Genomic DNA, 5,878 nt, shown 5'->3' on the forward strand with positions numbered 1-5,878 from the left:
CTCCTTTGAGCCTGAATTATCACTGAGTTTGAGCACCATTTGAGGAATACTCACCCATATCCAAAATGAACCATTTTTGTCCAAATCACATTCAATATAAAAATATTGACGATGGGCTTGTCTACACTGTCCTGCATTTTGGACTACTGGAGTGGGAACAGCAGTGTGTACCAAAGTGTTGCATTATAACTCTGCTGTCTGGATGCTGCAGATGCAAAGTGAAAGGTTCCTAACTGGCATTACATGTAATGGTCTTCAAATAAGATTACATTAATGTGAACTAGGAACCATTTAGTTTACACCAGCAGATTTCACACAGGGAGTTACAGTGCAGTTATTTGGTGTGCACTGCTACTCACACCTATCTAGTCTGAACTGCAGGGCAATGTTCATGCAGCCTTAGTTGCATTTTGAATGTATTTATTTTCAGGGAGGAAACTCATCAGTAATAGACCACAATTTAACTGAGAAACAGCTGTAAGCGATCAGAGGCAACAATCAAACTATTATACTTAAGTACTCAGGGGAGAGATTGTTGGTCAGGAAGGAGGACTGGGAGACAGGTATCTTCATTTTTATTACCAGCTATTCTGTGGTTTTTGAACAAGTCATTTAATATGTGTCCCTCAGTTTACCTGTAAAACGGGTGGAACAATTTAAGCACAGGAAACAGTGGTATGGAAAAATTATATGTTTTAAAGAGGTTTCTTCCATTTTTTATCAAGATTATCAGTTTCAGCAACATTCCCCATTTTAAGAATAAAAAGAAACTCTCTCAAACTGGCAGAATCTTACCTAATGGAATGAACACTTAAATGTGGTCACAGTAGAAACATCACAGAAAGGCAAAGAAAAAGATAACTAGTTCAAGTACAGGGGACTCGAGCTTTGAAACATTGGCATTTGGATCTGGGTTGTAGTTTGGCCACTTGTAGAGATGGAGACAGGTATAGAGCATGTGGTTTCAAACTTTCTTAAGATTTCAGGATTCAAAAACTCCACTCTAGATTGGAAAAGGGGATAAAAAGTGGAGGCAGTTAAATGATGCTGTGTGACTAGTGCAGTCTTCCATCCAATGAGATTGGGCAAGTTCTGACTGTCAAAGAAAACTGTTAGGTCCTATCACCATTCTCCTCTTGAAATAATGGCAGGCTACACTATAACTTTCATTCCAGGACTAGATCCAGATTACTTGAATCTTATTTCACCACACAGACAAATAACAGAATTAAGCCAGTAACCACTACTGCAGGTTCTTCTTCTCCCATCAAAGAAAACCATTATCACTTTTTAACTTGACCGCATTAAGTTTTGTCTTTCGTTTGCAAAAATCAGGCATTATGCTGGAAGATACTGTAAACGATGCCGAAATTCAGGAAATGTACAAAAAATGTATAAAGTAAGTTCATTCATTATGGATAATGAAAATTATGTCAGTCTCAGAGAACTTAACCTCCTATTCTGGAGAACATTAATAATAGGTAAAAATTCTCTGTTTAATTCACAATTTTTGTATGTGCTAGATAGCTGCTCCAAAACAGAGTCAAACCATAGGGTCTTTAATGATATTTGCTCTCTGATACCATGCTACTGGCCTGATTTACCCAGACACCAAACTTTTAGGCAGAGGATCACTGTGTGTGCTGCGCCACATTGACACATACTGTCAAATATCATTTAGAATTGCTTTATACTGTGCGGAAATTACCAAATCTTTCTGCATTAATGAAGTGGTTGGGTTTTTTATCTGCAGCATGTAGTCATAGGAAAATAGTACTAATTCATGTGGGAAAGCTGTTTACATGTTGGCAATCATTTGAAGTGCTGTTCTCTTATGATGAGAACATAAAAAGTTTCAGAATGAGAGGGTAACCAAACCAAACCCACCATTAGAATCATGTTAAAGTATTTCTATAGGTTACTTTCCCAAAGTAATAGTCTAGCATTACCTACTTTCACTCACTAGAGAGGAAGCCTGGCCTTGTGTGTAAGTCATGGGACTGCTCTTTATTATGATAAAATTCACAGCACTAATCCTGCACATGCTTATGAATACTTAACTTTTAGCATGTGAGAATCCCACTTGGGACTACTCATGACTACACGTATGTGCTTGACGTTAAGCACATGCATAAGTGTTTGTAGGATCTGAGCCTAAGATGGAAGGTCAGATCTGAAAAAAAAGGGATGTTTTACATAAGTCTAAATCCTTGCTTCTTTAGAAAAATATTCTTTCTTGCTACAAAATAATTGTGGGACCTCAAAAATGGATTTTGTTTTTATAAAGTCATGAGTTGAACCTACAAAATGTTTTGTATTTTTTGTTGAAACCACAGAAAGTATGTTTCCCCCCAGCTAGCTTTGTGGGTTTTTCCACAGAGCTCTAATGAGGGGTAAGTATTTGAAAAAATTGTTACTGAAAATTGCATTTTGGAAGGTTAATTTCAGTTATATACTTTGCCTCTTTGTAATGCATTTACAGATACCTAAACTCATATTTAAATGGATCTATAGTAAACACTTAAAATGACTCCATTAAAAACTATATTCCTGAAATAAAAAGCTATTTTTGTAAGAGTTCCAGGGTCTCTGAATGTATTGTTTTTAGTCAATCTACCAGCAATAAATATAATAGTTATATAAAAAGTTACATGGAACATTAAAACTATACCACTGGTAAGAGAGCTTGAAATAATTTATGGCAGATAAACAGCACTGGAGGCATTTTCTTTGGCAATTTGTAATAAACCAGGAACTTTGTGAGGACTTACAGAAATCCCTTTTGATGTTTAATACTTTACACTCTTTTCAATTGGTTTACAATAGACTAAGAGGGTCCCCTCCTCCAAGACTGAACTTTTCACTATGGGTTAGAGGGAAATTATTTCGATAAATATCCTTCAACTTGTACTGTTCAGCAATGTATTTCATTCTTGTTAGTGAGAAACTAAGAAGTATGGTTCCTGCAAAGTGAGATCTCTATCTATTTTAGGTTTCCTGCCATTGCTGTCTAAATGTTATACAGTTAATAATAGTGTAACCACCATGATCTTACCCATCACAGGGCATTTAATCTGGAACCTCCAGAGATAAGAGTATGAGTGTCTACAGCTTGAGATAAAAGGACTTAGCCCTGGTCTACACTAGGACTTTAGGTCGAATTTAGCAGCGTTAAATCGATTTAAACCTGCACCCGTCCACACAATGAAGCCCTTTATTTCGACTTAAAGGGCTCTTAAAATCGATTTCCTTACTCCACCCCTGACAAGTGGATTAGCGCTTAAATCGACGTTGCCGGCTCGAATTTGGGGTACTGTGGACACAATTCGATGGTATTGGCCTCCGGGAGCTATCCCAGAGTGCTCCATTCTGACCGCTCTGGACAGCACTCTCAACTCAGATGCACTGGCCAGGTAGACAGGAAAAGAACCGCGAACTTTTGAATCTCATTTCCTGTTTGGCCAGCGTGGCAAGCTGCAGGTGACCATGCAGAGCTCATCAGCACAGGTGACCATGATGGAGTCCCAGAATCGCAAAAGAGCTCCAGCATGGACCGAACGGGAGGTACGGGATCTGATCGCTGTTTGGGGAGAGGAATCCGTGCTATCAGAACTCCGTTCCAGTTTTCGAAATGCCAAAGCCTTTCTGAAAATCTCCCAGGGCATGAAGGACAGAGGCCATAACAGGGACCCGAAGCAGTGCCGTGTGAAACTGAAAGAGCTGAGGCAAGCCTACCAGAAAACCAGAGTGGCGAACAGCCGCTCTGGGTCAGAGCCCCAAACATGCCGCTTCTATGATGAGCTGCATGCCATTTTAGGGGGTTCAGCCACCACTACCCCAGCCGTGTTGTTTGACTCCTTCAATGGAGATGGAGGCAATACGGAAGTAGGTTTTGGGGACGAAGAAGATGATGATGAGGAGGAGGTTGTAGATAGCTCACAGCAAGCAAGCGGAGAAACCGGTTTTCCCGACAGCCAGGAACTGTTTCTCACCCTGGACCTGGAGCCAGTACCCCCCGAACCCACCCAAGGCTGCCTCCTGGACTCAGCAGGCAGAGAAGGGACCTCTGGTGAGTGTACCTTTTAAAATGCTATACATGGTTTAAAAGCAAGCATGTGAAAGCATTACTTTGCCCTGGCATTTGCGGTTCTCCTAGATGTAGTCCTAAAGCCTTTGCAAAAGGTTTCTGGGGAGGGCAGCCTTATTTCGTCCTTCATGGTAGGACACTTTACCACTCCAGGCCAGTAACACGTACTCGGGAATCACTGTAGAACAAAGCATTGCAGTGTATGTTTGCTGGCATTCAACCAAAATCCGTTCACGCGGTGGGAGGAGGCAAAATGCGACCTTGTAACGAAAGCACATGTGCTATGTATGTAATGTTAACAGCAAGGTTTACCCTGAAAGAGTGTAGCGACTGTTTTATAAAATGTGTCTTTTTAAATACCGCTGTCCCTTTTTTTTTCTCCACCAGCTGCATGTGTTTCAATGATCACAGGATCTTCTCCTTCCCAGAGGCTAGTGAAGCTTAGAAAGAAAAAAAAACGCACTCGCGATGAAATGTTCTCCGAGCTCATGCTGTCGTCCCACACTGACAGAGCACAGACGAATGCGTGGAGGCAAATAATGTCAGAGTGCAGGAAAGCACAAAATGACCGGGAGGAGAGGTGGAGGGCTGAAGAGAGTAAGTGGCGGGCTGAAGAGAGTAAGTGGCGGGCTGAAGACAGGGCTGAAGCTCAAATGTGGCGGCAGCGTGATGAGAGGAGGCAGGATTCAATGCTGAGGCTGCTGCAGGACCAAACCAGTATGCTCCAGTGTATGGTTGAGCTGCAGCAAAGGCAGCTGGAGCACAGACTGCCACTGCTGCCCCTCTGTAACCAACCGCCCTCCTCCCCAAGTTCCATAGTCTCCACACCCAGACGCCCAAGAACGCGGTGGGGGGGCCTCCGGCCAACCAGCCACTCCACCACAGAGGATTGCCCAAAAAAAAGAAGGCTGTCATTCAATAAATTTTAAAGTTGTAAACTTTTAAAGTGCTGTGCTTAAAGTGCTGTGTGGCATTTTCCTTCCCTCCTCCACCACCCCTCCTGGGATACCTTGGTAGTCATCTCCCTGTTTGTGTGATGAATGAATAACGAATGCATGACTGTGAAGCAGCAATGACTTTATTGCCTCTGCAAGCAATGATTAAAGGGAGGAGGGGAGGGTGGTTAGCTTACAGGGAAGTAGAGTGAACCAAGGGGCGGGGGGTTTCATCAAGGAGAAACAAACAGAACTTTCACACCGTAGCCTGGCCAGTCATGAAACTGGTTTTCAAAGCTTCTCTGATGCGTACCGCGCCCTCCTGTGCTCTTCTAACCGCCCTGGTGTCTGGCTGCGCGTAACCAGCAGCTAGGCGATTTGCCTCAACCTCCCACCCCGCCATAAACGTCTCCCCCTTACTCTCACAGATATTGTGGAGCACACAGCAAGCAGTAATAACAGTGGGAATATTGGTTTCGCTGAGGTCTAAGCGAGTCAGTAAACTGCGCCAGCGCGCCTTTAAACGTCCAAATGCACATTCTACCACCATTCTGCACTTGCTCAGCCTGTAGTTGAACAGCTCCTGACTACTGTCCAGGCTGCCTGTGTACGGCTTCATGAGCCATGGCATTAAGGGGTAGGCTGGGTCCCCAAGGATACATATAGGCATTTCAACATCCCCAACAGTTATTTTCTGGTCTGGGAATAAAGTCCCTTCCTGCAGCTTTTGAAACAGACCAGAGTTCCTGAAGATGCGAGCATCATGCACCTTTCCCGGCCATCCCACGTTGATGTTGGTGAAACGTCCCTTGTGATCCACCAGAGCTTGCAGCACTATCGAAAAGTACCCCTTGCG

The 5,878-nt window shown here is 43.0% G+C and overlaps 1 long non-coding RNA gene across 1 annotated transcript; it reads left to right on the forward strand.

The window, feature by feature from the left end:
* Positions 1-3,725: 3,725 nt before the first annotated feature.
* LOC142073272 (uncharacterized) lies at positions 3,726-5,033 on the forward strand. Its single transcript, XR_012670075.1, has 2 exons — positions 3,726-4,069; positions 4,475-5,033. It is a non-coding gene; the product is annotated as an uncharacterized LOC142073272 (long non-coding RNA).
* Positions 5,034-5,878: the final 845 nt, after the last annotated feature.

This window comes from Caretta caretta, chromosome 9, assembly GCF_965140235.1.
Source record: "Caretta caretta isolate rCarCar2 chromosome 9, rCarCar1.hap1, whole genome shotgun sequence".
In the NCBI taxonomy this organism is placed as follows: domain Eukaryota; kingdom Metazoa; phylum Chordata; order Testudines; family Cheloniidae; genus Caretta; species Caretta caretta.